The 11,330-nt window shown below is 59.9% G+C and overlaps 1 long non-coding RNA gene across 1 annotated transcript; it reads left to right on the top strand.

Annotated features, from left to right (window-relative positions):
* Nucleotides 1-888: 888 nt before the first annotated feature.
* LOC142281299 (uncharacterized) lies at nt 889-9,331 on the top strand. The gene is made up of 4 exons (XR_012743422.1): nt 889-945; nt 4,888-4,952; nt 5,155-5,223; nt 9,272-9,331. It is a non-coding gene; the product is annotated as an uncharacterized LOC142281299 (long non-coding RNA).
* The last annotated feature ends 1,999 nt before the right edge of the window (nt 9,332-11,330 follow it).

Below are 11,330 nucleotides of genomic sequence, written 5' to 3'. Positions count from 1 at the left end.
GTATACCTGATATAGGCTCTTCATCAGGGGGGGTGTGGACTTTCTATATCCGCTGTATACCTGATATAGGCTCTTCATCAGGGGGTGTGTGGACTTTCTATATCCGCTGTATACCTGATATAGGCTCTTCATCAGGGGGTGTGTGGACTTTCTATATGTGCTGTATACCTGATATAGGCTCTTCATCAGGGGGTGTGTGGACTTTCTATATCCGCTGTATACCTGATATAGGCTCTTCATCAGGGGGGGTGTGGACTTTCTATATGTGCTGTATACCTGATATAGGCTCTTCATCAGGGGGTGTGTGGACTTTCTATATCCGCTGTATACCTGATATAGGCTCTTCATCAGGGGGGGTGTGGACTTTCTATATCCGCTGTATACCTGATATAGGCTCTTCATCAGGGGGGGTGTGGACTTTCTATATGTGCTGTATACCTGATATAGGCTCTTCATCAGGGGGGGTGTGGACTTTCTATATCCGCTGTATACCTGATATAGGCTCTTCATCAGGGGGTGTGTGGACTTTCTATATCCGCTGTATACCTGATATAGGCTCTTCATCAGGGGGGGTGTGGACTTTCTATATCCGCTGTATACCTGATATAGGCTCTTCATCAGGGGGTGTGTGGACTTTCTATATCTGCTGTATACCTCATATAGGCTCTTCATCAGGGGGGGTGTGGACTTTCTATATCCGCTGTATACCTGATATAGGCTCTTCACCAGGGGGTGTGTGGACTTTCTATATCTGCTGTATACCTGATATAGGCTCTTCACCAGGGGGTGTGTGGACTTTCTATATCTGCTGTATACCTCATATAGGCTCTTCATCAGGGGGTGTGTGGACTTTCTATATCCGCTGTATATTTGTCTCACCCTTGTTCTCTTCTTGCAGAGCCCACACAGATCTATCGCTTTTTGAGGACCAGGAATCTGATTGCAGTGAGTAACGCCCCTCGTCCTGAATATTGTGTTGATGGTGGGATTCTTCTGTGTAACTCAGTGCAAAAGGGAACACCTTAAAGTTTATGATCTACGCTATAGGGTGCCGTGCAGTGATTGCGGTGTCTCCCCCTGTAGTGGGCGGTCATTGCAGTGTCTCCCCTGTAGGGTGTCCGTGCGGCGGTTGCAGTGTCTCCCCTGTAGGGGGCACCGTGCGGTGGTTGCAGTGTCTTCCCTGTAGGGGGCACCGTGCGGTGGTTGCAGTGTCTCCCCTGTAGGGGGCGCCGTGCGGCGGTTGCAGTGTCTCCCCTGTAGGGTGTGACGTGCGGTGGTTGCAGTGTCTCCCCTGTAGGGTGTGCCGTGCGGTGGTTGCAGTGTCTCCCCTGTAGGGTGTGCCGTGCGGTGGTTGCAGTGTCTCCCCTGTAGGGTGTGCCGTGCGGCGGTTGCAGTGTCTCCCCTGTAGGGTGTGCCGTGCGGCGGTTGCAGTGTCTCCCCTGTAGGGTGTGCCGTGCGGCGGTTGCAGTGTCTCCCCTGTAGGGTGTGCCGTGCGGTGGTTGCAGTGTCTCCCCTGTAGGGTGTGGCGGCGGTTGCCAGTGTCTCCCCTGTAGGGTGTGCCGTGCGGCGGTTTGCAGTGTCTCCCCTGTAGGGTGTGCCGTGCGGCTGGTTTGCAGTGTCTCCCCTGTAGGGTGGGCCGTGCGGCGGTTGCAGTGTCTCCCTGTAGGGGGCACCGTGCGGTGGTTGCAGTGTCTCCCTGTAGGGGGCACCGTGCGGTGGTTGCAGTGTCTTCCCCTGTAGGGGCACCGTGCGGTGGTTGCAGTGTCTTCCCTGTAGGGGGCACCGTGCGGTGGTTGCAGTGTCTCCCCTGTAGGGTGTCCGTGCCGGCGGTTGCAGTGTCTCCCCTGTAGGGTGTGCCGTGCGGCGGTTGCAGTGTCTCCCCTGTAGGGTGTCCGTGCGGCGGTTGCAGTGTCTCCCCTGTAGGGTGTGCCGTGCGGCGGTTGCAGTGTCTCCCCTGTAGGGTGTGCCGTGCGGCGGTTGCAGTGTCTCCCCTGTAGGGTGTGCCGTGCGGCGGTTGCAGTGTATCCCCTGTAGGGTGTGCCGTGCGGCGGTTGCAGTGTCTCCCCTGTAGGGTGTGCCGTGCGGCGGTTGCAGTGTCTCCCCTGTAGGGTGTGCCTTGCGGCGGTTGCAGTGTCTCCCCTGTAGGGTGTGCCGTGCGGCGGTTGCAGTGTCTCCCCTGTAGGGTGTGCCGTGCGGCGGTTGCAGTGTCTCCCCTGTAGGGTGTGCCGTGCGGCGGTTGCAGTGTCTCCCCTGTAGGGTGTGCCGTGCGGCGGTTGCAGTGTCTCCCCTGTAGGGTGTGCCGTGCGGCGGTTGCAGTGTCTCCCCTGTAGGGTGTGCCGTGCGGCGGTTGCAGTGTCTCCCCTGTAGGGTGTGCCGTGCGGCGGTTGCAGTGTCTCCCCTGTAGGGTGTGCCGTGCGGCGAATTGCAGTGTCTCCCCTGTAGGGTGTGCCGTGCGGCGGTTGCAGTGTCTCCCCTGTAGGGTGTGCCGTGCGGCGGTTGCAGTGTCTCCCCTGTAGGGTGTGCCGTGCGGCGGTTGCAGTGTCTCCCCTGTAGGGGGCGCCGTGCGGTGGTTGCAGTGTCTCCCCTGTAGGGTGTCCGTGCGGTGGTTGCAGTGTCTCCCCTGTAGGGTGTGCCGTGCGGTGGTTGCAGTGTCTCCCCTGTAGGGTGTACCGTGCGGTGGTTGCAGTGTCTCCCCTGTAGGGTGTCCGTGCGGCGGTTGCAGTGTCTCCCCTGTAGGGTGTGCCGTGCGGCGGTTGCAGTGTCTCCCCTGTAGGGTGTCCGTGCGGCGGTTGCAGTGTCTCCCCTGTAGGGTGTGCCGTGCGGCGGTTGCAGTGTCTCCCCTGTAGGGTGTGCCGTGCGGCGGTTGCAGTGTCTCCCCTGTAGGGTGTCCGTGCGGCGGTTGCAGTGTCTCCCCTGTAGGGTGTGCCGTGCGGCGGTTGCAGTGTCTCCCCTGTAGGGTGTGCCGTGCGGCGGTTGCAGTGTCTCCCCTGTAGGGTGTGCCGTGCGGCGGTTGCAGTGTCTCCCCTGTAGGGTGTGCCGTGCGGCGGTTGCAGTGTCTCCCCTGTAGGGTGTGCCGTGCGGCGGTTGCAGTGTCTCCCCTGTAGGGTGTGCCGTGCGGCGGTTGCAGTGTCTCCCCTGTAGGGTGTGCCGTGCGGCGGTTGCAGTGTCTCCCCTGTAGGGTGTGCCGTGCGGCGGTTGCAGTGTCTCCCCTGTAGGGTGTGCCGTGCGGCGGTTGCAGTGTCTCCCCTGTAGGGTGTGCCGTGCGGCGGTTGCAGTGTCTCCCCTGTAGGGTGTGCCGTGCGGCGGTTGCAGTGTCTCCCCTGTAGGGTGTGCCGTGCGGCGGTTGCAGTGTCTCCCCTGTAGGGTGTGCCGTGCGGCGGTTGCAGTGTCTCCCCTGTAGGGTGTGCCGTGCGGCGGTTGCAGTGTCTCCCTGTAGGGTGTGCCGTGCGGCGGTTGCAGTGTCTCCCCTGTAGGGTGTGCCGTGCGGCGGTTGCAGTGTCTCCCCTGTAGGGTGTGCCGTGCGGCGGTTGCAGTGTCTCCCCTGTAGGGTGTCCGTGCGGCGGTTGCAGTGTCTCCCCTGTAGGGTGTCCGTGCGGCGGTTGCAGTGTCTCCCCTGTAGGGTGTGCCGTGCGGTGGTTGCAGTGTCTCCCCTGTAGGGTGTGCCGTGCGGCGGTTGCAGTGTCTCCCCTGTAGGGTGTCCGTGCGGCGGTTGCAGTGTCTCCCCTGTAGGGTGTGCCGTGCGGCGGTTGCAGTGTCTCCCCTGTAGGGTGTGCCGTGCGGCGGTTGCAGTGTCTCCCCTGTAGGGTGTGCCGTGCGGTGGTTGCAGTGTCTCCCCTGTAGGGTGTGCCGTGCGGCGGTTGCAGTGTCTCCCCTGTAGGGTGTGCCGTGCGGCGGTTGCAGTGTCTCCCCTGTAGGGTGTGCCGTGCGGCGGTTGCAGTGTCTCCCCTGTAGGGTGTGCCGTGCGGCGGTTGCAGTGTCTCCCCTGTAGGGTGTGCCGTGCGGTGGTTGCAGTGTCTCCCCTGTAGGGTGTGCCGTGCGGCGGTTTGCAGTGTCTCCCCTGTAGGGTGTGCCGTGCGGCGGTTGCAGTGTCTCCCCTGTAGGGTGTGCCGTGCGGCGGTTGCAGTGTCTCCCCTGTAGGGTGTGCCGTGCGGCGGTTGCAGTGTCTCCCCTGTAGGGTGTGCCGTGCGGCGGTTGCAGTGTCTCCCCTGTAGGGTGTGCCGTGCGGCGGTTGCAGTGTCTCCCCTGTAGGGTGTGCCGTGCGGCGGTTGCAGTGTCTCCCCTGTAGGGTGTGCCGTGCGGCGGTTGCAGTGTCTCCCCTGTAGGGTGTGCCGTGCGGCGGTTGCAGTGTCTCCCCTGTAGGGTGTGCCGTGCGGCGGTTGCAGTGTCTCCCCTGTAGGGTGTGCCGTGCGGCGGTTGGCAGTGTCTCCCCTGTAGGGTGTGCCGTGCGGCGGTTGCAGTGTCTCCCCTGTAGGGTGTGCCGTGCGGCGGTTGCAGTGTCTCCCCTGTAGGGTGTGCCGTGCGGCGGTTGCAGTGTCTCCCCTGTAGGGTGTGCCGATGCGGCGGTTGCAGTGTCTCCCCTGTAGGGTGTGCCGTGCGGCGGTTGCAGTGTCTCCCCTGTAGGGTGTGCCGTGCGGCGGTTGCAGTGTCTCCCCTGTAGGGTGTGCCGTGCGGCGGTTGCAGTGTCTCCCCTGTAGGGTGTGCCGTGCGGCGGTTGCAGTGTCTCCCCTGTAGGGTGTGCCGTGCGGCGGTTGCAGTGTCTCCCCTGTAGGGTGTCCGTGCGGCGGTTGCAGTGTCTCCCCTGTAGGGGGCGCCGTGCGGCGGTTCCAGTCTCCCACTGTAGGGGGCGCCCCTGCCCTGCTGTGACCGCCTCTCTTTTCTCCCCCGCAGCCGATCTTCCTGCACCGGACCCTCACCTATATGTCTCACCGTAACTCCCGCCTGAACGCCAGAAGGTAATGAGCAGCTTGTTGTTCTCCGGTGCAGTCGCTCTCCTGTTACATGAGCGGCAGCCGTATCCCCTATGTCACACTATCCCCCCGAGCTGCCGCCTGTCGGCTCCTCTTGCACACTGCTCTCGGCGGTGGTAACATTGCGCTCCTGCGCTGGCCGCACACATCCCACCGCTCCCTCTGATGTCTGACTCCCATCTTTCAGGAAAACCTTTAAAGTGAATGAGCTGCTGACAAAGGTGGAGAAGATGCGCGGCGAGCACGAGCCGGACAGGTAACTGGGGGTGGGGGCTGCGTGAGCCGTGGGGGGAGGCTGCGTGAGCCGTGGGGGGAGGCTGCGTGAGCCGTGGGGGTAGGCTGCGTGAGCTGTGGGGGGAGGCTGTGTGAGCTGCAGGATATTATATGGGGCTGCATGAGCCGTGGGGGGAGGCTGCGCGAGCTGCGGGATATTATATGGGGCTGCATGAGCTGTGGGGGGAGGCTGTGTGAGCTGCAGGATATTACATGGGGCTGCATGAGCTGTGGGGGGAGGCTGCGTGAGCTGCGGGATATTATATGGGGCTGCATGAGCCGTGGGGGGAGGCTGTGTGAGCTGGGGGATATTATATGGGGCTGTGTGAGCTGTGGGGGGAGGCTGCGTGAGCTGGGGGATATTATATGGGGCTGCATGAGCTGTGGGGGGAGGCTGCGTGAGCTGTGGGGGGAGGCTGCGTGAGCTGGGGGATATTATATGGGGCTGTGTGAGCCGTGGGGGGAGGCTGTGTGAGCTGGGGGATATTATATGGGGCTGCATGAGCTGTGGGGGGAGGCTGTGTGAGCTGGGGGATATTATATGGGGCTGCGCGAGCTGGGGGATATTATATGGGGCTGCATGAGCCGTGGGGGGGAGGCTGTGTGAGCTGGGGGATATTATATGGGGCTGCATGAGCCGTGGGGGGAGGCTGTGTGAGCTGTGGGGGGGAGGCTGTGTGAGCTGTGGGGGGAGGCTGCGTGAGCTGGGGGATATTATATGGGGCTGCATGAGCTGTGGGGGTAGGCTGCGTGAGCTGGGGGATATTATATGGGGCTGCATGAGCTGTGGGGGGAGGCTGCGTGAGCTGGGGGATATTATATGGGGCTGTGTGAGCTGTGGGGGGAGGCTGCGTGAGCTGGGGGATATTATATGGGGCTGCATGAGCTGTGGGGGTAGGCTGCGTGAGCTGGGGGATATTATATGGGGCTGCATGAGCTGTGGGGGGAGGCTGTGTGAGCTGGGGGATATTATATGGGGCTGCATGAGCCGTGGGGGGAGGCTGCGTGAGCTGGGGGATATTATATGGGGCTGCATGAGCCGTGGGGGGAGGGGAGGCTGCGTGAGCTGGGGGATATTATATGGGGCTGCATGAGCTGTGGGGGGAGGCTGTGTGAGCTGGGGGATATTATATGGGGCTGCATGAGCTGTGGGGGGAGGCTGCGTGAGCTGGGGGATATTATATGGGGCTGCATGAGCTGTGGGGGGAGGCTGTGTGAGCTCGGGGATATTATATGGGGCTGCATGAGCTGTGGGGGGAGGCTGCGTGAGCTGGGGGATATTATATGGGGCTGCATGAGCCGTGGGGGGGAGGCTGTGTGAGCTGGGGGATATTATATGGGGCTGCATGAGCTGTGGGGGGAGGCTGCGTGAGCTGCGGGATATTATATGGGGCTGCATGAGCTGTGGGGGGAGGCTGCGTGAGCTGCGGGATATTATATGGGGCTGCATGAGCTGTGGGGGGAGGCTGTGTGAGCTGCAGGATATTACATGGGGCTGCATGAGCTGTGGGGGGAGGCTGCGTGAGCTGCGGGATATTATATGGGGCTGCATGAGCTGTGGGGGGAGGCTGCGTGAGCTGGGGGATATTATATGGGGCTGCATGAGCTGTGGGGGGAGGCTGCGTGAGCTGGGGGATATTATATGGGGCTGTGTGAGCTGTGGGGGGAGGCTGCGTGAGCTGGGGGATATTATATGGGGCTGCATGAGCTGTGGGGGTAGGCTGCGTGAGCTGGGGGATATTATATGGGGCTGTGTGAGCTGTGGGGGGAGTCTGCGTGAGCTGGGGGATATTATATGGGGCTGTGTGAGCTGTGGGGGGAGGCTGTGTGAGCTGGGGGATATTATATGGGGCTGTGTGAGCTGTGGGGGGAGGCTGTGTGAGCTGGGGGATATTATATGGGGCTGTGTGAGCTGTGGGGGGAGGCTGTGTGAGCTGGGGGATATTATATGGGGCTGTGTGAGCTGTGGTGGGAGGCTGTGTGAGCTGGGGGATATTATATGGGGCTGCATGAGCTGTGGGGGGAGGCTGTGTGAGCTGGGGGATATTATATGGGGCTGCATGAGCTGTGGGGGGAGGCTGTGTGAGCTGGGGGATATTATATGGGGCTGCATGAGCTGTGGGGGGAGGCTGTGTGAGCTGTGGGGGGAGGCTGCGTGAGCTGGGGGATATTATATGGGGCTGTGTGAGCTGGGGGATATTATATGGGGCTGTGTGAGCTGTGGGGGGAGGCTGTGTGAGCTGGGGGATATTATATGGGGCTGCATGAGCTGTGGGGGGAGGCTGTGTGAGCTGTGGGGGGAGGCTGTGTGAGCTGGGGGATATTATATGGGGCTGTGTGAGCTGGGGGATATTATATGGGGCTGTGTGAGCTGTGGGGGGAGGCTGTGTGAGCTGGGGGATATTATATGGGGCTGCGTGAGCTGTGGGGGGAGGCTGTGTGAGCTGGGGGATATTATATGGGGCTGTGTGAGCTGTGGGGGGAGGCTGTGTGAGCTGGGGGATATTATATGGGGCTGTGTGAGCTGTGGGGGGAGGCTGTGTGAGCTGTGGGGGGAGGCTGTGTGAGCTGTGGGGGGAGGCTGCGTGAGCTGCGGGATATTATATGGGGCTGCATGAGCTGTGGGGGGAGGCTGCGTGAGCTGGGGGATATTATATGGGGCTGCATGAGCTGTGGGGGGAGGCTGCGTGAGCTGGGGGATATTATATGGGGCTGTGTGAGCTGTGGGGGGAGGCTGCGCGAGCTGCGGGATATTATATGGGGCTGCATGAGCCGTGGGGGGAGGCTGCGTGAGCTGGAGGATATTATATGGGGCTGCATGAGCTGTGGGGGGAGGCTGTGTGAGCTGCAGGATATTACATGGGGCTGCATGAGCTGTGGGGGGAGGCTGTGTGAGCTGGGGGATATTATATGGGGCTGCATGAGCTGTGGGGGGAGGCTGTGTGAGCTGGGGGATATTATATGGGGCTGCATGAGCCGTGGGGGGGAGGCTGTGTGAGCTGGGGGATATTATATGGGGCTGCATGAGCTGTGGGGGGAGGCTGTGTGAGCTGGGGGATATTATATGGGGCTGCATGAGCTGTGGGGGGAGGCTGCGTGAGCTGGGGGATATTATATGGGGCTGTGTGAGCTGTGGGGGGAGGCTGCGTGAGCTGGGGGATAATATGTGGGGCTGCGTGAGCTGGGGGGGGAGGCTGCGTGAGCTGGGGGATATTATATGGGGCTGTGTGAGCTGTGGGGGGAGGCTGCGTGAGCTGGGGGATATTATATGGGGCTGTGTGAGCTGTGGGGGGAGGCTGCGTGAGCTGGGGGATAATATGTGGGGCTGCGTGAGCTGGGGGGGGAGGCTGCGTGAGCTGGGGGATATTATATGGGGCTGTGTGAGCTGTGAGGGGAGGCTGCGTGAGCTGGGGGATATTATATGGGGCTGTGTGAGCTGTGGGGGGAGGCTGTGTGAGCTGGGGGATATTATATGGGGCTGCATGAGCTGTGGGGGGAGGCTGTGTGAGCTGGGGGATATTATATGGGGCTGCATGAGCCGTGGGGGGGAGGCTGTGTGAGCTGGGGGATATTATATGGGGCTGCATGAGCTGTGGGGGGAGGCTGTGTGAGCTGGGGGATATTATATGGGGCTGCATGAGCTGTGGGGGGAGGCTGCGTGAGCTGGGGGATATTATATGGGGCTGTGTGAGCTGTGGGGGGAGGCTGCGTGAGCTGGGGGATAATATATGGGGCTGCATGAGCTGGGGACATTACATGGGGGGTAGTTTGGTGTACTAGCCGGGTGATGTTACAAGGGGGGCTGTGTAGGGGTTATGCGAGCGGAGGGTGAGGGGCTGGGCTTGCTGTGATATTACATGGGGACTGTGTGGAGGGGGGCGCTGTGTGAGCCGAGGGATAGTTCATGGGGGTTGTTGAGTGGTGGACAGTACACAGGGGCTGTATATGGGGGTGTTTGGAGAGGCTGGGGGGGGGTCAGCTGTATTTGCTGAGGGCTGTGTCCTGATGTTGTGCTGTTCTCTCCCCTCCAGTCTATCGGCTCACCTGCAGCTCACCTTCACCGGATTCTTCCATAAAAGTGGTAAGTCGTGGGCTTGGCGGCGGTAATGGTGGGGCCTGGTGTGTGTGTGTGTGTAAGGAGGGGGTGTCCTCTAGTGTGGACTGACGGCTCTCGTCAGGGCCTGGTGGCTGTAGGGGGGGTGTGAGGACAAAGGGATATATTCCGATCTATTAAGCCATATTCCTATAGCCGCCATCTTGTCAGGGTACGACCATATCTCTTGTGTGTGACTGGGCCTTCAGGTCTAAGGAGGCTTCAATCAGTATGCTAATTACCGTGAGGAAATTGTCTGTTTAGCAGTGGGGTTACCAAAGGCAATCTCCTATGATATGGAAATTAGATGAGCTGTTTAGGCCTGGGAACAGTAAGGGAAGGAAGGACCCCCCCCCCCCCCCTCTGTGACACTGCAGAAGAAGTTAGAACCTAATTAGGGGCATCCTGTACACCTGAGACAGACCGGCACCAGGAATAAATGTGTAATATCTCCTGAGCCGTGCTTCCTATAAACATGTCAAGCAGAAATATGGCATCCCGGCATTCCGACGATCCCAGCACATATTCTATACAGGTGTGGGACCTCTGTAGGTATCCCAAACTTGATATGGGCCAGTGGGGCACCAGCAGACTAACCATGTGTCCTATCATTGTGAAGATAAAATCATAACTGTAAATATGAAAGCATTGTCGTCCGCCTACGACGCTCCCAGGCAAAGTTATGGCCAATAATCACTTTGGGATATTATTTTAGACTCAAGACAGGGGTGGGGCAGTACACCCCTGCAAGGTCACCAAAAGGGGAGGGGGCATGGATTGTAGCCAGTTTAATAGACAATGTAGGCTTTTTGCCTTGTCTTTACTCGGGGGCCATGTGTCTGATACACATGTGAGGAAGTCCATGAAACCGTGGTCTAACAGCGCCCCCCTGTGGCCAGACGCATAAGGTAACTGCTTGATCTGTATGCCTGCTTGTGAACCGTACCTTACCTGTAACTGTACTCTGACCTATATATATGTATATATTCTGTAAATTCCATATTGTATATATTGTAGTTTCTAGTGAGCCCTTACGGCGATTAAACATATATATACTTTAATCTTGGGCTGTTCTGTTATCTCGATCCTGAATCCCACGTCTGTGAGCTCGGTGAATAGTTATCGTAATCAATTGGTGGCAGCAAGTTTATGCCAAGGATCATTGTGGGGCAGCCAGGGAGATCTGGGGAGGTTTATATATATTCCTGGTGGCTGTAAGGGGGGGTCCTCTAGTGTGGAGTGACTGCTCTCATCAGGGTCTGGTGTGTGTAGGGGGGGGTCCTCTAGTGTGGAGTGACTGCTCTCATCAGGGTCTGGTGTGTGTAGGGGGGGGGTCCTCTAGTGTGGAGTGACTGCTCTCGTCAGGGTCTGGTGTGTGTAGGGGGGGGGTCCTCTAGTGTAGACTGACTGCTCTCGTCCGGGTCTGGTGTGTGTAGGGGGGGGTCCTCTAGTGTAGACTGACTGCTCTCGTCCGGGTCTGGTGTGTGTAGGGGGGGGTCCTCTAGTGTGGAGTGACTGCTCTCGTCAGGGTCTGGTGTGTGTAGGGGGGGGGTCCTCTAGTGTGGAGTGACTGCTCTCATCAGGGTCTGGTGTGTGTAGGGGGGGGGTCCTCTAGTGTGGAGTGACTGCTCTCATCAGGGTCTGGTGTGTGTAGGGGGGGGTCCTCTAGTGTAGACTGACTGCTCTCGTCGGGGTCTGGTGTGTGTAGGGGGGGCTCCTCTAGTGTAGACTGACTGCTCTCGTCAGGGTCTGGTGTGTGTAGGGGGGGGCTCCTCTAGTGTGGACTGACTGCTCTCATCAGGGTCTGGTGTGTGTAGGGGGGGGTCCTCTAGTGTAGACTGACTGCTCTCGTCCGGGTCTGGTGTGTGTAGGGGGGGGGGTCCTCTAGTGTGGAGTGACTGCTCTCGTCAGGGTCTGGTGTGTGTAGGGGGGGGCTCCTCTAGTGTGGACTGACTGCTCTCATCAGGGTCTGGTGTGTGTAGGGGGGGGTCCTCTAG

This window comes from Anomaloglossus baeobatrachus, unplaced genomic scaffold (assembly GCF_048569485.1).
Source record: "Anomaloglossus baeobatrachus isolate aAnoBae1 unplaced genomic scaffold, aAnoBae1.hap1 Scaffold_4692, whole genome shotgun sequence".
In the NCBI taxonomy this organism is placed as follows: domain Eukaryota; kingdom Metazoa; phylum Chordata; class Amphibia; order Anura; family Aromobatidae; genus Anomaloglossus; species Anomaloglossus baeobatrachus.
This window is presented reverse-complemented; position numbering and strand designations above follow the sequence as displayed.